At 38.0% G+C, this 25,822-nt stretch overlaps 1 long non-coding RNA gene across 1 annotated transcript; it reads left to right on the forward strand.

The window, feature by feature from the left end:
• Positions 1 to 458: 458 nt before the first annotated feature.
• On the forward strand, positions 459 to 12,382 carry LOC143434216 (uncharacterized). The gene is made up of 3 exons (XR_013103555.1): positions 459 to 640; positions 4,028 to 4,268; positions 11,818 to 12,382. It is a non-coding gene; the product is annotated as an uncharacterized LOC143434216 (long non-coding RNA).
• The last annotated feature ends 13,440 nt before the right edge of the window (positions 12,383 to 25,822 follow it).

The raw sequence follows: 25,822 nt of genomic DNA on the forward strand, positions 1-25,822 counted from the left end.
TCAGATACATTTGAGTCAAAAATTTACTCTGGCAGTAAACATTGAATTTCAGAGTCTTCTAGATTGTAGAATTCTATTATTTTCATTTATTGCCTCCTATATCCCAAGCAGTTGACATGTCACAAACTCTTTACCTTCCAGAATGTCTTTCAAAGTCAACTATTATTTTGTCACTGAATACCTTATAGTGACCTTTTTCTACATGCACCACTTTAAGCAAATCTTACAGTGTTGCAGCAGGATGCTGGTCTCTCTATTTTAAGGAAAGGAAGCTGAAGTTCACAGAGGTTAAGTGACTCTCACAAGGTTGTAGAGAAAGTCAATGGGCCAGGACGAACTGCCTGTCTTAGTTCCAGAAATTGTGTTGTTTCCATGATGCAGCACTTCTGCAGTCCCTGGGAGACACTTTAACTTCTTGCATACCCAGCCACCCTTTCTCCTCTTGGTCATGAAGCCTTTCCACTTGCCATAGGAGATTTCCTGCCTGTATTAGAGCTTCTGTGGCTGTGAAGAAACACCATGACCAAAAGGCAAGCTGGGAAGAGAAAGGTTCATTTGGCTTACACTTCTGTATAGCTGCTCACCATTGACGGAAGTCAGGACAGGAACTCTAAGAAGATCCTGGAGGCCAAATCCTGAGGTAAAGGCCGTGAAGGGGTGCTGTTTACTGGCTTGCTTCATGTGGCTTGCTCAGCCTGCTTTCTTATAGAACCTAGGACCATTACCCAGGGATGGCACCACCCACCCACCATGGCCTGGGCTCTCCCTCATTGATCACTAATTGAGAAAATGCCTTACAGCTGGATCTCATTGAGGCATTTCCTCAACTGGGGCTCCTTTCTCTCTGATGATTCTGGCTTGTGTCAAGTAGACACACAAAACCAGCCAGTACAATAACCTATCTTAGAGATGTACACCAATGGTCCTCACGTTTTTCTGTTTCACTGGGAAAAGGGTTCAGGATCTGGCTTGTCTAGGCTACAATTTACCCTGACACTAAGACAAGCTTGAAGATGTCATTCAAGGTTACCTGCTGGGGACCTGGGGTGGGGGTGGGGGTCTACAAAGTCACATTCATTTTAGAAATAAAATAATCTCTTGTTGAAAGTGTTGAATAGTTTTTCCTGAAAAACAGTAAGTCCTGGACAAAATGTAGCCATTAATGTTGATATAAAATTATCACAAACATGTTGTTTCTGCATATCCTTCCTCCAGCAGTAAACAAGAAAATGAGATGTTGTAGTATAAAGGATTCTCCTGTTCTGTGAGCACCTTTTTTGAAGGACAGTGGTCACATGATCAGTGGCACTCAGAGCTACCCCGAGAACTGTTCCCTCAATGGCTTCTGGATTTTGAGTCCTCCTTATACCAAAAATATACACAAAAGAGATAATGTGATAATTTACTGGTTCTACTAGAAAATTTTTTGAAAGAGAGTTTAGAGTTTAAAGAAAGAGTGGAGTTCTGAAAGCCAAAGTACATGCTAGATAAGAAGGAAGCCTATAGGACAGCAGTGCCAGAATCTAAACAGGAGATTCAAATAGCTATCAGTACTGTGAAGGAGGAGGACAGGTACAGAGAGGGGAGGAGGAGGAAGAAGGAGGAGGAGGAGGAGGAAAAGGAGAAAGAAGATAAGGAGGAAGAGGAGGAGGAAGAGCAGAAGAAGGAGAAAGAGGAGGAGGAGGAAGATGATGACAAGGAGGAAGAAAAGGATTAATAAACAGGACATGGAAGAATGGAGCAAGGAGAGTATCTGTGACATCTGGAGCAATAATTGCAGAAAAAAGAACTACGGTACAATCTCTGTGTCGGGATTTGAACCATACTCCCTGTGCTCTTGACCATTGGCAGCCACAGATCCCTCTGCCTCCTGAGACTGAGCAAGTAATAGAAATGAAATTTGGGTAGGTGGAGATGCCAGTATCAAGGTAGACAGCATACAGTCATTAAAAAGAATCAGCTGCTAATGTATTTTAGACAAATGATACTGTGTGGGAACATGAGCCAAAAATGTCTGGTCTTCTGACTTTTCAAGAGAAGCCAGAAATCCAGATATCCATGAGAAAAATTCCAGTGTTTTAATGCTGAGCACTAACACACACACACACACACATACACACACACGCGTGCCACATACACTCATCTAAGGGGTGGATTTAGTTTACAGGCCTTCAACTTGAAATACTAACTTAATGGGGGAGAAGGGATGTTTTTAGTGCAATGTCAAAAACTCTGTTTTTGAGCAGAGATAGTAAAGCAGAGAGATGTGTTATCAGCATTCCAGAGATGAGAGCTCTTAGAGAAAATTTCTAGGCACAAACTCCAAAGGAAAGAACTCATCGGGGGATATAATCCAATTTATGAATCCAAAGAAGAGACATGTATACCTCTAATTAAAATGAAATAAGAGACAGGTTTACCCTCCCAGCTGAAACATACATACATCATACATACAAACATACATATATACATACATACATACATACATAAGCAGATGCCATGGTGAAACACCCTACTTTATATGGCAATGTGATATGTTCATTTTTAAAGTAATAGATTGTAGACATCCTGTCTTATTGTCTACTTCCTGCTCAGTTGTGAACCGAACTCCTCTGCACCAGGTATCCCTATCATCATAATGATCTTCTCAAGTACTTGGGACCAGGTGGCTACAGACCAGCTCCTCTGAAACCAAGAGTCAAAATAAGCCCTTCTTCCCCTTAAATGATTTCTGTCAGGTATTTTGTCATTGAGATGCAAGAGTAGTGAATATGTGGAATGAATAGAGATTCATCTATGGATACATAAACATGAGAGTAGAGAAAGACAGCACATACTCCCCATAATTCCCTGTTCTTTCCAAAAGGATTCTCCAGCTGGAGGCTAAGGAAACCTAAGTAACCCTCCTCTGAACCTGGGGCATCCTTTGGAAAATAAGCCCACTCTTTGCCGCTTTTTCTCAGTGCCTCTCATCTCCATAGACATGGGGCTTGTTCTAGGCAATGATGAAGCACCTAAGCAGAATGCATCCTGTCAGAAACCTCCCCTCTGCCTGCCATTTCCTTTACTCACATCTCAGTTCCCACACCATAGTCATGTTAAACTATACTATCTAATGTTGATAACAAAATTACCAATGTTACAGGTAGCACAGTCTGACCTAGAAGTAGTTCTATAGTCAAGGATGATTTGAATTTCTGATACTCTAACTGCTGCCTCTGCCTCCCAAGTATGAAGTTACAGATATCTACATACCACTGTCAGAATGCAGTCCAAGGATGGAGTTATGTGAGAATTCTGAGTGCTTATGAGAAAACTCCAGGAATACAAGAGTTTTGTGATCTAAGCTTCTTCAAACACAGAATCGTTCTTGAATGTGTTTTCATGCTCCTCCCAGATGTAGGAGATAGGAGTGAGTTTACCTCAGTTATGGTTATTTATATGTTTCTATCTATAGGGAAGCATGTTTTTGCCACATGTGGCTTGTCATTGTGATTAAACACCTTACTCCAGTGGTTCTTCATAACCCTCAGAGAATAAATTACCTGATACTCTGAATAAAGTTGGCTATTGCATGAGACTTCAGTCTGACTCATTTTTAGGCCCTGCTCTCCCAGGTTCATGCTGCCAACTAGGTCGGTAAACATACCACCACATCTAGTGCACGAGGCGCTAGAAACCCAAACATTGGGGCACGTAAGACCATCACTCTACAAAATGAGCTACATTTGAAGCTCAAATAACACTGAGTAAGAAAAAGAATTTTTTTCTCTCTTATGACGTTTCTTTGTAGCAAACTTCTAGGAATTTTCTAAGTTGTTGATTTAATTATTCATAATTCATAATGATTACTCCTCAACTGTATTAGTTCTGATTGGTATAAGGTGGTTAGATACTTTATAAGGACAAGAAAGATTGTTTTTGACCTTTGGGAAGTAAAATTTAGAGTTTATTGTTCTGAATCCCCCAGGTAAATAATGATTTCACAGTAATAAATTGTGTGATTGCATTTAATCCATGCCTGAAGCCAGAAAGTACTACAAGCCAGAAGCTTCCAGGTATGACTGTGGCAGTGAGAAGCAACAGGAACATCCAGTGTGGAATGGTTCTCATGGAAGAATTCAAGATGGTGCAGAGGTCCTGGACTCGTCCACTTTCCACTGTTACTTTGAGTGATGATGAAGATACCCAAGGCCTCCAAGTAGAAGACTAGAGGATTCGCAACTCTATCTAAGGAGTGTGCTCTCAAATTCATCTAACAGAATGAGGTAAATGAAGCTCACGTTTATTGAGAATAAATGAATGTGGGTAGGTGGTGTTCCATTTTGCAGCTTGCACTTGAAGTTGTACCTTCAGTGAGGCAGTACCCTTGCTGGGCTGGGTTTAGGAAAACAGAGTCTGCTTGCCTGGGCTTAAATCCAAGCTGTAGGATATCCTCTGCCCTTGACCTTCAGTTCTCCCATACTTACTCATAGTGCCTTCCTAATGAGGTTATATGCCATCCATAAAGAGACACACTGAAAGTACTATGATGGCATTAATTACAATACTGCATTTCTGGACCACAAGTTAGGTCATCCTTATAAATGCACTTCTCAGAAAACAAAAGCTAATCTTCATACTTTCATAAAAGCTTTCAAAAACACACCATATCTTAAATACCCCCACAGACTGAAACTGGATATAAGAACACAATATTTAAGATAAGAAAGCACAGGAGTATGTCTAACTTTGTTACTCGGTAGCAAGGGTCCCTGAGCAAATCTCAAGAGGCCTCTGGGTACCGTTTGCTGCCATTTTAAATTATGCAAACACTTCTCAAAGCTGACAGAGGAAATAGCTGTGAAAATGTTCTGCAAAATTATCTACCAACAAAAACCACCATTGTTTATTTTTCTTGATGATTTAAAACTACTATTATGTATGTAGAACGATATACCATAATATGACAAAATTATACCACATGGGGTAAGCGTAAAAACTAACATTACTCCTCAGCTGAAGGGGAGGTTTCCTGTACACCTCCTCTCTTCAATGCTGGGATTTTATCAGCCTTGAACTTGAGCAGGAAGTGTTTTGTTTTGTTTTGTTTTGTTTTGTTTTGTTTTGTTCTGTTTTGTTTTGTTTTGTTTTGTTTTAAATCATCCAACCACACACCATCCAAAAATAAGCCTTATTTATTTATTTATTTGGGTCTCTGTTTTTTGCAATGACAGAAAGTGGTTCCAGGCCTTAAACAAGTCCAGCAAGTATTCCATCCCAGATCTACACCCTCAGCTCTAGAAATGGTTTGTTTGTTTGTTTGTTTGTTTGTTTGTTTGAAATGAAAGAGAACTCCAGAGGACAATCTAACTTACTGCTGCAACTTTCCAAAACCAGTATAACCTCTAACTGCATTCCAAACATTCACCAACAGGTTACTGTAGCTTTCATCATCATCAGAGAAGCTTCTTATTGGAACTGCAAGAGACCATTGCAGAAATCCACATCTGGTCACACACATTATGACTGGTCAAAGTGGACAGAACAATGGTAAAGCCTCAACCCTACAACAAACACCAGCACCTAAGGCTCAGGGAATATCAGGAAAGAGGAGAATGGAAACATAGTAAGAGCCAAAGGACCAGGATGGGAACTGTGAGGGTGTGTCTTTTATACATAAAAAAGAGGCTCTAGCCAAGAAAACTCAACAATATGGTCACCTAAACAAGACCAAAACAATGGCAGCACCAGGTGACTTGCCAACATAATGGAGTAAATCTCACAAAGCCCTACCCCTAGATGAAAAGCTACAGACAATGACTGTGGAGAAAAGCTATCTTCTTTCCATGATTGAGTCCTCTAACAGGTTATTTAATTCTAAACTGTTTCTGCTTATTACACACAAACACACACACATACAGATAGATAGATAGATAGATAGATAGATAGATAGATAGATAGATAGATAGACACACATATGCATATATAAGAGCAACACTAAATAGACTAAGCAGGTTGTATCAATTTATACATGTGTGACTGTGTATGTCTGTGTGTGTCTGTCTATGTGTATACGTGTGTATGTGTGTGTATGTGTGTATGTGTGCATATATGTGTATATGTGTATATATCTGTGTTTATGTGTGTAGGTGTGTGAGTATATGTGTGTATGTATGTGTTTGTGTGTATGTGTGTGTCTCTCCCTCTTTGTATATGTGTATGTGTGAGTGTGTGTAAAAGATGAAGAGGACATAAATTTTGAGGGAGTGACAAAGAGTTGGAATAAAGAGAGAGAGATGGAAATAATGTACTCATTTAAAATTCTCAGAAGTTTAAAGTTTTTATCTAAAATTATAAATAGACGATAAAAGAGATATCTGGCTCATAGATACACAGATATAAGGATAGAAAGTAATTAAGATATCATAAAATTGTTTGGGTAGAAAAACATTATATTTAAATTTATGTAAATTTAATATAATAAGCTAAGCAGAATAGAAATAAGCAGTTGAAACTAGATGTTTCTTACCTGAAAAATTTGCTAATCCATGAGAGACTTGTCTAAAGTTTAAAAAATGGATTTCAAACTACACTGAAAGAAACTCTTTTATACATTATGCAATCCTTTGTAGAACAGAAGATTAGCATAATTACTTATTTCTCCACCTACAACCTCCTTCTCATACCTACTACCTGCATTATTATGACATTTTTAATTTGCCAGTGTTTAGAGAGTTTGGTATTGTTCTAAAACAATGATTACAATCACACATGATATTAATACTCTAAAACATATGTGACCAATATATTTTTACATGTGTATACAAGTATGTATGTCTGCATGTTTGGGGGGCACAGAAGTATATGCTGATATACCTACTGTGTTTGTATGTGTCTGTGTGTCTGTATGTATGTCTGTGTGTCTATGTGTCTGTGTGTATCAGTGAGTGTTAATGAGTGAGCATCAGGCTGCCATCAGAAGTCTTCCTCTACCACTCTCTATGATATTCATAGTTTGCAGACAAGGGCTATTCTTAGTAGCCAGCTTGTTCTGAAGATCCCATTTCTGCTAGAGATGGGCTGTCACACTCATGCACCATTTTTGTAGGTTCTTCAAATCTGAACTCAGGTCTTCTATTCTTGTGTGGCCAGCACTGAGTAATAGTCCCAAGTCCTGAGTAACATCTTGAATACTCACTGTGTAGTGAGTGATCAGTCAGAATGCTGATGAATGAACCAGAAAGTAGGGATGAGTATCAGACTGAAACAAGTAGTTCACTAAGGGTGGTCTGTGATCTTTTCTACTTTCTAGGAAATAAGAACAACTGTAAATGTGCACATTTCCCTGATTCTTGCTATCTGAAAACATTTTGTTTGGATTTTCATCAAGGAACAAATCCTTGCCATGCCTTTTCAAGAAATTCACCTTGACAGTGCCTTCTAAGCATTCTAGTCCTGGGGGTTTCTGCCTCTTGCTATGAAAAGGGCAAATCAGCTGATTATAATCTTGCTTTGATATCCATTTGCTCAGACTTTGTTACCAAATCATCTGGCACTCACTGTTGTTGAACAAAGAGTGGAAAATGATGTGCCTGGAGACAGGAAAATCGGGAAATATAAACCTATTTTATAAAGCTGTATTATCCCTGATGTGAGACAGTAAAGGAGGAAGAAAGACAGTGAAAGGCAGAAAAAGAACCCTCTGTGACTCCAGATCTTCCAATATCTCCATGCCTTTATAGCATGGTGTTGGACAATGGGGATATAGATTTGGGTTTGACATTAAGAATCAGAAAAATTCCAATCCAGTATCTGCTCAGGAGATTTGCCTTTTTAATCCTCTATTTATTCATCTATAAAACAGCAATCCTAGTTACACTGGCAGGGTCTATAAAACTGAGTCAATACACATGAAGTCTGTGGGTCACCGCTGAGTGCCAAACACAGAGTAATTGCTAAATAAGGACAGCAATTATTTCTACTCACCTAGGTTTTAGCCTTGCTGCATTATCTAGGCTGGTTTACCAGTTAACTGGTTAATAGAAACTTAAAAGTCTTACTTGTCAGGAGACTTGAATGTTCTAGTTTAGGTCAATGGGAGTATCGATATAGAAACTGGAGAGGTCATTTACTTTTCATGAATGGCATCCGTGTGGGAGAGATTGCTATGAGACATATTCACTTTTGAACTGGAAGGACCCTGAGGACTCATCCAGTGGTCATTAATGTGGTTCCAAAGTTTTGGCACCACCATATTCAATTAGTACCTTGATCAGCACATACCTGGGCCCCAACTCAGAGTGCCTATTCAGAAGATCCAGAGAGGCATGTGATTTTTCATGAATTACAAGTTTCTATGTTAGTGCTGATGCCACTGACTGGGGAACATAGCTTGAGAGCCACTGGTCTTGACAGATGCTTCCTAACATTTGCTATATATTATAATTATCTAGAAAAATAAAATTATAAAACCTAAAGGATGCCTCATCCCAATTAAATGAAAACTTTTACATGTACATTCAGAAACCCTTAGTTCCTCAGGTGATTTAACAAGAAGCCAACTTTTTTTTTTTTTTTTTTTTTTTTGGTTTTTCCAGACAGGGTTTCTCTGTGTAGTCCTGGCTGTCCTGGAACTCACTCTGTAGACCAGGCTAGCCTTGAACTCAGAAATCTGCCTGCCTCTGCCTCCCAAGTGCTGGGACTAAAGGCGTGCACCACCACTGCCCGATTGCCAACTCATTTTCTAAGTGAATAACCAAGACTTTCTTGTTGATGAAGGACAATGTCTACATTCTGAGTCTCCCATCTTCCACTGAGGGTTTTTGATGGTTCATTAATGAACACTGACTCTCATAAAAAATGTAAAGTACAACGTAGATGATGTGATAAGCTTCTTTATTTGGAGAAACACCAACAGCATGTGTCATCAACATACTAGTTATATCAAAAAAAGCATTTAAACACAGGTTATATATAATATATATAATAAACTATTAGCAACCTTGATGGCTTAAAGCAACAGTTGATATCTTGCAGCTTTTTAGTCTAATGTTATACCCAGACTGCAATCACCTTGGAGTTTGACTAGAAGAATGTCCACTTGTAAACCCATTCTGATTTCTGTTAGAAGGAATCACACCTTCATTTGCTGCCATTGAAGACATTGTGCCCTTTTCACATATATCTCCTTCTAGGGCAGCTCTCAACATAATACCTGACTTCCTTTAGAAGGAGCCTAAGAGCAACATAGTGGAGAAGAAAATTCTAACCTACCTTTATGATATTTGGAAGTGATATCTCATCTCCCATGTTCATCGGAAACACCTCATTGTGTCTAGCCCACATTCAAGAAAAGAGGATTTTATGGGCATGTGAACCAAAGGTCAAGAGTCTCAGTAGGATTTTGATGGCTATCTGTCATAGCAGCACTACAGGAATTTCAAAGAAAATACTCATAGTAAACCACAGTGCTCTCAGAATACAGAAAATAATATAGAAGCATTAACGTGAACTCAAGCTTCAGAGAAATGATTTCCCCCATGGGTATTCGTGTCAGTATAGAAATGAAGGAACCATAAGGAAAGGAAAGGCAGAGAGTTGCACAAGAAGAGAAGCCAGAAATAAAGGTTTTCCTGTGTGTTTCCCAAGGGCTTAAGGGAAAAGAACTTCTAAAAAATCATTACAAAGGTGTAACATGATGCTTTACTGGAATGGAAGAAGCTAGTAGAATATTGGACAAACAGAGGGCAACTGTACTATTCTTATTAAAGACATTAGAGAAAATATGTAAATATTTAATCTTATCCAGATGACTAGCCTGGCTGAATAAATGGAATAAATATAAATTCAGTATTAAATCTTGATGAAATTATACCATACCTAGAGATTAAAATAATATGCTATACAAGAACAAAGAGGCCATTTTCATATAAGTGAGTTATTCAGTTGGTCCAGGACAAATTCACAACTAGAACTTGGTTCTCCTGTGTTTGAGCTCAATATTTTCCCTTTATAACTGTACCTATTACCTAATAATACACAAACAGTCTGAGGGTAGATCACAAGCATTCTAGACAATGGACTCCCTCTATTTCAACCATGTCTCCCAGAGCACAACTGTTTTCAAAGATGAGAAACAAGTAAGTAAGTGTTTTAAGCTAAATGCAACCTATTTTACTAGCAACATCTATCTGAGCAAAAGGTATTATCATATATATATATATATATATATATATATATATATATATATTCACACAGAGCATTATCAGAATATACCCAACTCAATTACAGCATATTTTCCCCAGTGAACATTAACTAAGGATATGAGATATGAGCCAAGCACTGCATCACCTACTGAGATTTCAGATCTAAGAAGGGCATATCACTTGCTTTCAAAGTCTATTTTGTCACAAAAAAAAAAGGTAATATTCACAGACTCCCATAATGTAGATATCTATAGAGGGAAGTCATTATTGCACCTACCACAAGAACTAGAGAAGCTAAATTGAGTACCTTTTTAATTGAAGATATATAGAAAGGTATGGTTAAATTTGAAACAGGGTAGTGATAAAATAAATAACACATGAAGAAGCTCTGAAGAGCTTCTTCTGAAGAGGCTCATGTAGACAGCCAACTCAGGAAGGGTGGATCAATGGGTCAAAAGAGGCAGTGGGCAGCTGAATTTTTTTAAAATCTGAGTAGCAGATGATGATTTAAGCCAAAGAAAAGACTTGGAAATTGAGAAGAAAAATTGATACGATGGATTTTAGATCTAAATCAAGAAGACATTAAGTCTGAAGTCTTCAGACTGTTATAATCTAGGGGATAAAATAGCACAGACTTCTGAAAGGACTCACACTAGCTGGAGTAATTGGCCAATGATGAACATATTGATGCATCTCTTTGATGCACTCTTCAAGAGAATGTCGGCTTTAAGGCCAGCTGTTAGAACATTGGAAGAGTGAAAGGTGTTAAAGATATTTATTCTCACATCTACCAGTTGTCTTTTAAATGTCTGGAAAATATCTTATGAAGATAGCTATCTGCAAAGTCTGAAATTAATGATAAAACTCTGGTGATTACCAAGGAGCTCGGTCCAGAGAACTTGATCCTAATGATATCACCACATGAAAGTATCAGCTATATAAGTTACCATTAATAGTGTCTTTCTGAAAGATTTGCAAAGGCTACAAATGAATTCCTAGGAGATTACAGTATGCAAACGTGTTGGACCCTTCCAGAGGTTAAAACAGGGAAATGGCTGATAAAAGAGTAGGAAAATCAGAAAAGAGTGGTTTTTAGAAGATGAAAAAAATAAGAGCAATCAGTGGAAGGGCTTATGGTCTCTGTGAGAGAAACAAGTTAGTGCAAGTTAGAAAGTCATACACAAACATCACAATCTGAATTCACCTATCAGATGCTCGAGTGAGATGCTGTGAGATTACGCTGGTACAAGGTTGGATTTGCTAGAAAGATAAAGTAGGAATGTTGATTTATGAAAGTAAGAAAGGAATGTTAGCCCCAAATAGCATGACAGGGCTGAGCGAGTTGGTAAAGAGGATGAAACCAGGTGAAGCTTTGGAAGGAAATGATAGCAACCAAGGTCATTTGGGCCTGTATGATACATAAAGAGCACAGGAAAGAGAGAAAGACCTAAAAAATAAAAGATGAAGAATGGAATTCAGAGATCCCAACTTAAGAAGAAAAAGATGGCCATAAGAATAAATGATGGAGAAGGTGGACAGAGGGAAACTAGAGTGAAGAGCACTGTAGGGGGCTAGATTAAAACACTCACATATACTCTCTTTAACCTGGACTTTGTGTTTATATCTGCAGGGCCTCTCCTTGGAGGAAAAGCTTCCAAAACTTGGTAGAAATTACTGACTTAATCACCTCCCCCAAAGAATAGTTGATAGCGAGATGAAAGGCATCCATCTAGTGGAATTTACGATGCATAGTCTTCCAGATTTGTGGTGTTCTATAACAGTTTCCTTTAAGATTGAAACATCCCATCCTGCAGGAAAGCTCTTTACAGCTTCAGAAAGTTCCTGAATCTGGCTATATTCACTAGGCCCCTCCCTGCCATAGTACTCTATAAATGCTCCAAGTCCCTCTCAGACTAGTAGAAATAAAGAAAAGTCTCAGAAAGCAAAATCTGGAAAGAAGGCTCTGAGACCAGACCATCTGACTGGAAGAAGCAGACACTAGCTGAGCTACCTGGAAGAGATTTAAACCAACTGAGGCACCTGGACAGGACATTCTTCAACCTGCTGAGCTGCCTGCAATGCCCTCTAGGTTTCCCAGATTTTGTGAGCTGCCACCCATGCTGAGGTGGGCTTCAGTGATGCAGTTGTCTTTGAGACATTCCTGCTCCTGTAACTTCTCACTCATATTCCTGTAAGTAACCCCAATAAAACACTTTGGTTCACCAAGGTGGACTTCGGTGGTGTCTGTATTTTCATCTGTTGATGGGTTCTCTATATGGGGTGAGTTGATGTGTGTGTACAGTCTTCCCAGGAAAAGATTTGTCAGTCAACAACTGTTGTCTCAGTCCTTCTATCCTTCAAGATTTATCATAGAGAAATGGCTTCCTGTGGAATGAGTGCCAGGGATGGCGGTGCACTTTGCCCTGGTTTGACCCTCTGCAAATTTCTATATTTGTTTATGGCAATAGTGTCCTGATGCACAATAGCATTGAGTTAGAGAATCTTTCCCATGTGTATAAATGTCAACGTCCTTATAAAATAAGTATAATCATCTACAGGAGAGAACAAAGGCAAATTGTTTTTTTGATTAGACCACTCTGTTTGGCAGCATCTCCTGCATATTGTTTATGGAGTGTGGGTGAAGTTCTATAGCTGGAAGGTAGGAGGAAAGTGCTTCCACATTTTTGGCTAGAACTGGAATTATCTCTTTTACCTCTAAAAAAATAAGAGACCAGAAAGTTAAAACTGACTTACTCAAATATTCAAAACTCATCATTATTAAGCAACTGACACATCATGAGACATCTAAATTTATTGAGACCAGGAATCTTTGTTGACCAAGTAAGCCTGGGAAACTTGATTGACTATACCAATATAAAGGCAACTAACCAGACAGTATTCCCCATAAAATAAAGCAGAATCTTTAATACTAGAAGCCCAAGCCCTTCACATTCCTTGTCTTCATGAATACTACACAGATGATTCTCTCCCCACCCCCTTCATGGCCATATATGAGAGCAAGATGGTTATCAGTTGACTCTCATCATGGCTTCCAACTTTCTGAACTTCTCTCTACCTACTCTCTCATCGGTTTGCTTCAGGCCACCTAGCCAAGCATGACTTACATAAAAGTACCTTAACCAATGAATTTTAAAAAAATGGGTATGTAATCTATCATTTCCTCCTCAGATCATCTCTGGGCATAATATCATGATAAAATATAAGGAATTCTCCAACATTCTCCTCTTTCATCCCTCTTCTGTAAGTAGACTGGTAACCATTACCAGCTAGAACTCTTAATTCTGCCTAAAAATACTAAGGAGGTCATCTTCATTCAGTGTTAATGGAGTCCACGAGGTATGAATGAGAATGTTCTCTATAGGCTCAGACACTGGAATACTTGATCACCCATAGGGGACACTGTTTGTTGAGATCTATGAGGTATGGCTTTGGCTGGGGGTGGGCTTTGAGAGTAAAACTATGCCAAACCAAGACTTTACTCTCTGCTTCCTGCTTCCAGTTGGAGATGTAGGCTTTTAGCTTCCTGCTGCAACTGCCATGGCAGCTTTATTTGTTTTGATGTTGCCTGTGCCAATATGGACTATAACCCTCTTATAACAATAAGCTCAAATAAACACTTCCTTCTATAAGTTGCCTTGATCATGGTTTTTTCTTTTTATATCACAGTATCAGCAAAGTACCTAAAACAGAGGCAAGTCAGGAACTTGTATTTCCACTACTACCTGGCAGCTACCCGGTGTCTGAGGGTGTAAGAGAAGCTGAAGGTGGGGGCCCAGTAGCATGTGTTACCCCATGTTTAATTCTAGAGCAGAAAATTCACAAGAACAATGACCTCTAGGAATAAGAAAAGTTCACATTTTCTTCATTTTGAAGCAATTTTCAGAGCCAAAGAGACGACTCCACAAATGAAGGTGTTAGCCACACAATTCAAATCAAGTTCAATTCCCAGAACTGACAAGAAAAAAAAAAAGTTGAAGTAAATGCCTGCATCTGTACTTCAGCAATATGGGAGGTGATAATATAAAAATTGCCCAGAATCCAAATTTTCAGGAACCAAGGCCATCCACTTCCACTGATGCCTGGCAAGACCACCATCAACTACCTATAGAGGTAGAGCTATGAGTCCCTCCCTATGTGTTCTCAGACTGGAGATTTTAGAATGTCTATTCCAACTTTACACAAATTGGTATAGTTATGCTCTAATTGTATTTTAAGAGAAAAGTTTTATTTTAACAGGAAGGGTGATATGTAGGAGGAGCTAAGGTTGGAAGAGTAAAGAGAGGAAGAGGAGGAGTAAGGAGAGGAGGAGCCAGGTGACAAGAGGGCGGGGGAACATGGGGGTGGATGTTTGCGTGTCTCCACCAGTCAAAGATAGTTGGTATATCTAGGTTGGGTATTGGGTTACACTTCCTATTGTATGGGCATCTTGTAATTGAGCATTACCAAACTTATAAAGCCTTTGACTAACATTTTTTTAAAAATGTATAAAAGCAAAAAAGAGAAGGGGGAATGGGATAGGGGTTTTCTAGGGAGGGGAAATGGGGAAAGGGGATGGCATCTAAAATGTAAATAAAATATCCAATAAAAAGTTTAAAAAAAAATTGCCCAGAAGCTCATGGACCAGCTAGCAGCAGAACTGAGAGAGGTGGAAGTCATGAACTGACCCTTGAAAATTGTTCCCTGACCTCCGCAAGCATGGTGTGGCATGTGTATATCTGCACATACAGGCACGTGTGTGCACACACAAACACACACACACACACACATATACACACACACACACACACACACACACACACACACACACATATATATATATATATATATATATATATATATATATGTTCTAGTTTTTATTCTATAATTACCATTGTTGTCTGTATAAAGTTTAAGCCAACCAAGCTACTCAGTCATTACCAGAAGCTGGATCTCTAGTGTCAAGTTGAACTAATCATATGTAACTTCCTTTGAGTCAGATACTGGGAAAAAAGCAAAAATGTGAAAGGATATGGAGGTGATTAAGCCACCTGCACATGCAATGTGTGTCATTCCTGATTTTCTCCAGCCTAGTGTCACATTTGCCATTTCCTCTTAATGAAGGTTTCCTACTACATACATCCAAGCTATGTGTCAGAGGATCAGGTAACAGCTCCGTTGTGATTGGCAGCTCATAGTTGGATCCTTAGTCATATGTTTAGCCTTTCCCAGGACTCAGTAACAAGTTCAGTGGTTGGTCTCAAATAATAGTTATTAGCAAATGCTGTGTGATTCATCTCTGGGGCCTTCCAGACTATCCATATTGCATCCTTATTTCTCACCAACACTCTCATTTTATTCAGATTCTACTCTTGCATTTAGAGTAACCAACCAGACTAACCCATTGCTCCCTCACAGGAAAGGTGAATGGAGAATGGAAAAAAAAAAAAAACTAGAATTGTCATGTTAATGAAATTCTTCACATTTCATAAGAAACTTGTAGGAATGAAAGGAATCTCCTGCCTATAAACCTTAACCCTGCTATGTAATCAGCAAGTAGTCTACGTTGGAACAAATGAGTGTATAAGTGAACAAATCACTGTTATCATTACAAAAAATTGAACATTGATGCCACAGAGATATTGTATGGCTGGTCACTTAGTTAACTGTCATGCATTTTAGGCAATATAGCATTCTACTCAATCAAGGTATGTAGAAGAATAGCTAAATTATAGAATCATGCCTATTATCAGGTGAGTGCCATTTAGTCATATGGCATGTGGCATATCTACATAATGGAATATTATTTGAACATGAACAATTAAATCATGTCATTTGCATAAAAAATTAATAGAACTAGAGAAATAAGTAAGACTCAGACAAATATGACATATTTCATATGTGCCACCTCCTAAAAACTGAGAGTAGAAGGGACTACTAGAGAAAAGGGGGGAAGAAGGTAGAAAATAATGGGGTCTGACTATGTTGACTATGGCTTTGAAATGCTTCATTACAATGTCACAACAAAACTCACTACTGTCTAAAATTAATATATGCATGTTTTGAATCACTTGGCACTGAGCACTTATTGAATTCCCAACATGCATTTAGGTGTCTTTTGTCTGTTCATTTGGACAAATCATGGGAAATTCTACAGAGGTAAATGTGAATCTTAACCCAGGCTTCAAAACACCATCAGTCCAGGGAACAGAACATCTTGGGCTTGTTTGGCATATAAGCAAAACTAAGCTCTAAGCTGCCCCCTGCTTCTCCATAAATCATCTCTTTCCCTGACTCAGTAGAGGTCTTCTTTCCCAGGTAAAGTGGGAAAATTTTAAAAAGGCAGCATCCCACACTACTGCTGCCTACTCTCTGCCCCAGCTGCCTTGCTGCCTCCATGGCTAGCCCCATGCAGAGACGGCCCATCTCGCAGTTCTCATGCTGTGGATTTGGCTCACATCCCCAGCCCCAGCAAATCCAAAACTCTAGAGGCTTGTGATTTATCAGTCAGATTTACATTAGTAAATTCTCAACCCACAAAACACCTGCACAATGAACTCAAAACTCAACTGATGTGAACACAAGCTATGCCCCTAGATGAGGCAAACGCACCCTACTATTATTTAATCATCTATCTAAGAAATCCCCAATACTTATAGCTCCCAGAACTATGTGGTTTTGGTTCCTTTTCCTCTCCTATAGGTTTCATCTTATCTCTTCCTCTCCTTCCCTTCTTCTCCCTCTCCTGTACTCTCTGTACTGTCTCTAAAATTCTCAGTCTGCCTTCCTTTTCTACAGCCCAATCACAGGTTCTCACTTTATCTTGTGCCTACTCTCATCTGCATCTGCATAAAGCAATCCACACCCAGGAGTATCTTGACTTGCTGAACTTGTCACCAGTCCTACAAGACAACCTGAAATCCAGAAGGAGGCCAACAGGTAAGTATTAGAGTGCTCATTTGAAGGAGAAAAAAAAAATGTTACTTTCAGTGGCTCTTAGAACAAATACTAATAACAAAGCCAAACAGCAAGAATAATGGGTACATGGAGTGTGGAAAATATGAGTAGCCTTATCTCCATATATTCAGAGGCACTGCAGTGACCCTTATGATAAGAAATAAAAAATGTGAAATGAACAGGAAGAACAGTGAGACGATGTCCAATCAATATTAAATACAAATAAGGCCTAATATCTGTTAGCATATGAAATCCTTGAACATCTCATTTTCTCTCTCTCTCTCTCTCTCTCTCTCTCTCTCTCTCTCTCTCTCTCTTTTTTTTTGGCAAAGAGAAAGACTCAGAGTATAATAGGGGAGGGAGAGACAAAGAATGAGCAGGATTTTTCATACTTTAATTGACATAATTAGATTTTATCACTTTTTTTCCTCAGGAGATTTGGCTTTGAATGGCAAGCTTTGCAGTTGCTACCGGAAGTCACAATAACATCTACAAATTCTGTGTCCCTGATTTCCCCTCCTCTGAGTTTGATGAGCAGCCTTGGTTTTGATCATTACAGACCAGTAAACTGCCACATTCGTTCTTCCCATTTGAAACACAACCTCACTCTTAGTGATGCTTTGTTAATTTATGTTAAACAATAGTCAGAAAACAAAAGTCAGCTGGCATTAAAGACCCTCTGTTAAAAAATTGTAGAATAGAAACTGTGTATAATTTCAAAAAATACTCAAACGAAGACTATAAAAGCAACCATAGACTCAATTACCTTCCTTGTGAAACCATGGCAACTTGCCATGTGTATTTGTTATTGCCTTGGCGCTTATGTTTCTTGACTTGCTATAATATTAAATATATAATATCACATCTTTTTATTAACTATTCCAACTGGGCATCTTCCAAATTAACTGTAAGTCATTTTGGTTTGTTTTTTTTTAAGAGGTAGTATGGGTTTACACTAACAGAATGCTACTGCTTATAACCAACCATTAAACTGAATAGATATTTCCATGCTTCAACTATTGGAAATGAGCTGTGATTTTACCTTTGCTCATAAACTCTTCTGCATATGGGGCAATTCCAAAGCTCATTACACACCAAGTTACATGTCTACTATTTATCTGTTGAGTCTTGAGGGCAGACTTTCATTTTCCACATCTGTTCGCTGGTATTCAGCATAAAACCTCAGCAAGCAAGCAAGAGACACTCATGGAAAACAATAAAATAACTGGCTGTTCCAGCATCATGCAGTATCCTGCAGCTCTTAAGTAAAATTGTAAAAAGCAGTGCTTGCTCGTGCTAAGGATGCAGAGCAAACGTGTCAATGGTTATCGGGGAGTTTAAGGACATCAACTGCTAAGGCAGGCTTCTCAGCTGAGAATGAAATGACCCAGTAGAGTCATCTTGTATGTCCCTGACAGTGTGTTACTATTTGTTCCTGAGAAGGCATTATTCTAAGAATCCCTTTCAAGAGCATAGTCACTTAAGTACAACTGAGGCTCTCAACAGTGTTTTTTATTCAAGCCAATGATCCAACAAAGAAAGTTTGTTACCATGTCCACAAACACCCATGGCCTTACCCTTAGATCTGGAGATCTGTTTGCATTACCTGTCACCTGGCCTACCTACTCATGTCCTCATCTCCACTGTGGATGCATTTAAAAAATGAGCCAAATCCAACTGCTCTCTATTTTTACGGTACTTGGAACCTAGAACATCATGCATACATTTAAAAACTGAACTCAACCTATAAGATTCTAGAATCTTCCATCTAGCCAACAAATATTTCCTGAGTATCCTAATTACATAGCTATATGCTACCTTGATACAGATATATCAGGACAAAAGAAGAAATTAATCAATGGCCACCATAGGATACTATCATATGCATATGTACATACTATGTACATACATACTTACACACACATACATATGTATACATAGGTACACATGTATATGTATGTGTTTACATACATATTTTTATACGTACATAAATATATTTATGAAATAGAAATTAAACTTAGATTCTATCTGGATGGGATAAAAAGTTATAAAATATCTGGGATAAACAGCCTCCCAGATTCCTCTACAGATGGTGGCCATAAGAACACATGCTTCTTTCCTTTCTTTCACTTGGGCACTTGAAGTCTCAGCATGCACTACCACGAGTCAACAGCTGTGATTGCAACTTGTTCTGTAGGACTGTGGACTGTTAGCCTGATTCACTGGTCACTGTAACTGATTGAATTTCAACCCCTTAGGTTGCCTGTTCTCCTGGCTTCTGCAAATCACTCTCATTTGGATAAGTAGCTCCAATTTCCTTTCAAAAAAAAAAAAAAAGCCCAGAAATGCAATAAAGCATCCATTTGTGACCTGAAAGGGGAAATAATTCTATAAGTAAACAGCAATGCTGGGATCAGCTGGGATTTAATCAGCCACGTAGAGACAGGCAAATGCTTCAAGCACTATTTCCTGCAGGGACTGTCCCTTCCACAAGTTTTCATTTCTTTTCCTCCCTTGTCCTGTCATCATAATGTCCTCAACTATGAAAACTTCTACCTGAGGGACTTGAAAGACTATGTGCCAACCTAGGGTTTCTCATCCAAAAGTCATATCGAAGCAGCATAGAAAGACAGAGAAATAGTGGAAATGTGCGAAGGTGAAGGGGACTTCTTGCTCTGGAGCCTGGATGAGGCCTCTTAGAAAGCTGAAAGTCAGGATCCCAGAATGACTGGTCCTGCTCACAATCTGTTACTTTCTAAGAATCTCACCAGAAACTTCTTTCACATCCCTAGTGGCTCCCGGTTTTACTTTATCAGATTATAATCTTGTCCAAGTTACCTCTGAAGAAAACCTATTTTCTCACGTTCCAAAAATAGAGAAAAGGGAACTAATAAGCTTATCAGCAATCCTTTGAGATAGAACTTATAACAAAATAGTACATAGATCTATTTGTAAGACATTTAATTATGACTCTTCCTTGAGAAGACTTTGTCCATACTTGGGTATATCTTAGTTTTTCCTAGACAGACTCTATTTTAATTCCATTGCTTGAAACCCATACTAAAGACCTATTTTTTGTGTATCCATTGAAATGTTTTATAAAATTTATTTATTTATTTATTTAATCATTCCATTTGTTTACATCTCAAATGATATCCCATTTCCCGGTTACCCCTCTACCAAATCCCCATCCCATGATATCCGTGTTACCCCTCTAAACCTCCCATTCCACATCTGCCCTCTCCTCTCCCCTTTTCCTGTATGAGGATGCTCCCCCACCCACCCACACTCTCCCACCCAAGCACTCTAGCATCCCTCTACACTGGGGCATCAAACCTCCCCTAAACCAAGGGCCTCCCCTCCCACTGTTGTCAGGTAAGGCCACCCTCAGCTACATATGTATCTGGAGCCATGGATCCCTCTAAGTACCCTCCTTGATTGGTGGCCTAGACTATTGGAGAACTGGTGGTCATGCCAACCTATGTTGTTCTTCCAGTGGGATTGCAGACCCCCTCCATTCCTCCAGTCATCTGTCAGCTCCCTACCAGGGTCTCTGAGCTCAGTCTGATGGTTGGCTCCAAGCATCCACATCTGCATTAGTAAGTTTCTGGCCTTTTAATAAACTGTGAGTCTTCTTTGAGAAGCCCATACCCGTGCTCTCAAGTGTGCTTTTAATTTTTGCTCACATGCCTTTGTTCCTATTTTTAAGAAAACCCAAATTTTTGTTTTATTCTGGATAGTCCTGAAATTCTTTTCTGAATCAAATCCTGCTTTGTCGGAATCAAGGTCTCAACAGGCTGCTATGATGACAGTGTTGAGCAATATCTCTGTCCCGTTAACCCCTAAAAACACTAAATTAATTTAACCTTAATTAAAGTATGTGGAAAATGGAAATCAAAAAGTCAATTTATCATTTCATGGGCTTCGATAAGAAAGTGCCTCAAACAGCAACAATTATTTTGTAGTTCTACAGATTAGAAATCTCTAAGATTAAAGTATCAGCACCATTGGCTCCTTTCATGGACAGTGAAATATTTGTTCTTCTTGCATAAGCACACTATTCTCCTCTTTCAGCATCAAGACACCTCAGTCACCATTTGGTGTGGAGTCATGTCTTCTTCACATTGCCTTCCCTCTATTCTCATACACATTCAAATTCTTGTTACAAAGGCACCTGTCACAATTCCCCTTGTTATAAAAGACTCTGCTGACATCATTTGAATTTGACTCTCTCTGCAAAACTCCTATTAATAAGTAAGGACACATTCTCAAGTACTGAAGATTAGAACTTCAATATAGCACTATATATATATATATATATATATATATATATATATATATATATAAAAAATCCCAACCTGGCACAGTCTAAATTCACAGCACAGTTATGAGGATGTACCAAGGGGTATAAAACAGCAAGTGTTTGAAATGTTTGTCAACTTCATATTAATATGATACACACTTAAGGCAAACAGCTTGAAAGAAGGAAAGATTTATCTTGTCTCATGGTTTTAGTGGTTTCTGTTTCTAGTTACTTGACCCTATCACCATGGAGAGATGAGGTGACATAATGAATCATGACAGAATTATGTGTCAGATGAAGTCGGTTCACTTCGTGGCAAACAATAAGATAAGGAGGAACAAGGACATAATATGACCATCAAGGGCATGACCCCGCAGTGAGCTGACTTCCCTCCACTAGGCTTTTTCCTAAAGGCTTGATTACCTTTCAGTAGTACCAGAGACTTGAAACCAAACCATGAACATATGGGCCTGTATTGACATTCGCTATCCAAATTGGAAGGAATAATGTTTCCCTTTAAGGATTGATTTCTGCCTTATCCTGTTGTTCTCTCTCTCAATTTCTCTCTCTCTCTCTCTCTCTCTCTCTCTCTCTCTCTCTCTCTCATCAACAGATTTTTTTAGTAATATGTTGCACAATATTTTCCTTGAGAATATCTTGTTCTAACATAGTGTAGCTTCATACTAAGCGTTGAATGAGTATTTCATAAGAAAATATTTTTACTTCATGCATAAGCACACTGCTACTTATATTTTATCAACATATTTATAAATAGAAGAAGTGAAGAAGTAATAGTATAATGTATATGAAATAATTTAAAATCACGTTGCACTGAATCTGTAAATTTAGAGATCTAAAACAGTATGGGGCTTAGAGATACTACATGTTAAAAGGGATAGTACATGTTAATATATAGAACTTACTTTAAGAGAATAAGATGAAATCAATTATGTAGCAGCCCTAGCCCTTTGTAGGCACTGTATAAATACAATTCATATTGATTCTATCTCTTGTCAAGTTCAACAGCCTGCCTTCAGCTAACTCTGTTGAAAGCTTTGATATACACTAACATAAGAAATGATCAAGATTTGGATAGCACAGAGCACATGGAAAACTGAGAAAGTGGGGAATCCTTCAAGTCTGAGAACATTCTCAAGATTTAATGACTTCATCAACCCAACATGAAGAGAAAGGAGACCTAAAGACCACCATTAATAATGTGTCCAAAGACAAAAATTAACAAGTGCTTTGGGTTCTGAGAATTGATAGATCACTATTGGAACATAGAACTCGAACATCTGTATAGATAATCAGAAAGTAAAACAGGATGTGTTGACTGTGCAGAATGAGCAGCAGATTGTATTTATATATTTAGGGATATATATATATATATATATATATATGTATTTATATATATATATATGTATGTATTTATATATATACATATATATCACAAATTTTAAAAACCAGAGGTCATAATTTTAAAAGGACCAAAGTGGGATACATGGGGTACAATGAAAAGAAGAAAATGTTATATTTTAATTTCACAATATTAAAAAATATAAGTCACAGCTGAATAGTGGTGGTGTACACCTTTAATCCCAGTACTTGGGAGGCAGAAGAAGTAGATCTCTGAGTTTGAGTCCATCCTGATCTACAGAGAGAATTCAAGTACAGCACAGGATATAAAGAGAAACCCTTTTTCATAATACAAAACAAAACAAAACAAAAGAGCGAGAACTATTTAACTTAAGGTTGTAAGTCTGGTGTGGGCTTTTTTATTGTTGTGAATGGATTACTTCAAACTCTCTGGACTTCAGATCCTTCCTTTGTACAATAACAGCAGTAGATGCTAAAATTTCTTCCTAGGAAAGTCTGAAAGATCTGTGAGAATTGATTCTATGGATGCTTGACAGGAAGCTTTATCATGCAGTGCTGAAAAGGAGAAACTGTGAAGGTAAAGGCATAGTTATTCAAAGGCAAGCTCCACCACCAATCATTATCTTTCACCAAATACTTAACTTTCCTTAACTTCAATAGCTTTGTCTCTAAAGAAAAATTATCAATATCTTGAGGAAATCCTCCAAGTATTCAGTATGAAAATAATGTGAACTGCCCAAAGCAAAGCTTAGTATACATACTTAGTACATGACAGGAAGAGCCTATAATCTACATATGTGTATGAATTCTATACATGCACCATTCATGTATGTATGTTTGTGTTTGTATATCACATATAATATACTATAATTCATTTATACATATGTGAAATTTTATCTTTCATACATATTGACTAATATTTGGGTTAGGTTATTAACATTTAAGATGCATATTAGGTAATTTTTAAAAATCTAACATTCCTGATATGCACCAAGAGGCCAAAATCACCTTGAGAGAGTATAATTTGTTTTTCTCTCAAAGAACACCCTTGGTGTATCTTGCTATATACTGAGAAATGGTTTAGAATGATTTATAAATGTCTGATTATTCAATGAATACATTGCAAATATCCCAGAATTGCAAATTGGATTTGCTAGATGCATGCTTAAATTGATATTTTAATGTAATTTAATGTAAATGTTAATATAATAAATATTAATCCAAGCCAAACATTGACTAATTTATGAAACATGACTTTCCAGAAAGATGCAATGATTTGCAATTGCTTAGTACATATGAAATATTTATGTATCATGTCCTACCTGGAGAAATTACTCTATGCTCCTGAGTGATCTTTTCAGCTAAAGATATGGTAATAGCACTGTGGTTGTTGAAAGAACTAGACAGGATAGAAGCAGAAAAATCTCTCTTATGCCCTATGTGGCCTTAGATCTTTTTTTAGCCAATAGGAGACAAAGGTGGGCTACACAAACATAAGGAAAAGACTTAAACTGGCTGACATAAGAGGCTGATGCAACTACATAGCTATATTACTTATTTTCTGGTGCTGTGATAAAACAAAACTTATGGAAGTAAATTAACTCAGGCTTAGGGCTTCAAAGAAATAAGGGTCCATCATTGCAGAAAGCCATGACAAGTGGCAAGCAAGTGGCAAGAGCAGGAAAATAAGAGCTCACATCTTCAACCACAAGCACAAACAGGGAGAGTGAGCTAGTGATATGAGACTTTAAACTCTCAAAGTCCACCCCCTAGCAATAAAAATAAAGAACTTCTCAAAAACAGCTGGAAAAAACATGGCTGGCTGAGACAACTACTAAAAAGCATACCATGTCATTAGCCATACAGAATTGGCCATTGTCATGTATATGATGCCCTGACACATCCAAAACATCCATGTACAGATGGGGAAATGGAGGTATCCTATTCTAGTAAAATCTTATTTCTTTAATTCCCTCACCAATTTCCTAGCTCAGGGGTGATCCTCCATTCCACAAGTCTGCCCACAATATGTACTGTTAAAGATCTCAGTCTATGGAATTCTGCCTTAAGGAACATAACACTCCCTTCCCTGAGCATATGTGAAAATAAATGAAAATCAAAACCTTCCTCTAATTCTTTTTATCTCATTTCAGAATGCTTTCGCTCTTGATGACCGCAAAACCTGAAAACATTATTTACCCACCCAATTTCTGTATCTTCAACCAGCAATAAGACTTGGCTTTAAATCTCATCTGCAATGACTCTACTATTACTCCAGACACTATGGAGTAGACATTTTGCTTTAATAGAAAGCTGAACAGCCAAGCCTTTTAACAGTATTAACATAACAAGAAAAAAACAAAGAGTACTCATACCCATTCTCAGTAAAGTAGACCTTACTATACAGCATGATTTTATGCACATCTCTTACAAAGTACATTTTCCTAAAGCAAAATCTTATTAAACAATGCTAAACTTTTTGAACAAGGTATTATGGCTACACACACACACACACACACACACACACACACACACATATATATATATATATATATATATACACATATATACATACATGTGTGTATATATATACATATACATGGAGTTGACAGCAGTGTGACTCTTCTTTAAAAACTACAATTCAATTCATGATACGGATAAAAGAGTCTGGCTAAGAAAGAGGAGCAAAAAGAACAAATATCTTTGCCTGACAAGAGTAATTCACCATTTCTACAAGAATATATGCAGTCTCTGTGTGGTTTTGCATGTTTTTCTCTAACAATCTAAAAGTACATTATTTGTCAGCCTAGACACTATACTGAAAACATGGAACTTATTCTTAATATGCAATGTGAACAAACATTTTTTTATTGTACCACTGCAATTTTGAAGTTCTTTGATACTATAGCAAAACTATGCTGCCTATGACTGTACATTTTTACAGTAGAAGTCCTGGCTTCAAGAAAGAATGGACTGAGAATAAAACAAAAGATGCTTA

The sequence above is a fragment of the Arvicanthis niloticus genome, chromosome 13 (genome assembly GCF_011762505.2).
Source record: "Arvicanthis niloticus isolate mArvNil1 chromosome 13, mArvNil1.pat.X, whole genome shotgun sequence".
In the NCBI taxonomy this organism is placed as follows: domain Eukaryota; kingdom Metazoa; phylum Chordata; class Mammalia; order Rodentia; family Muridae; genus Arvicanthis; species Arvicanthis niloticus.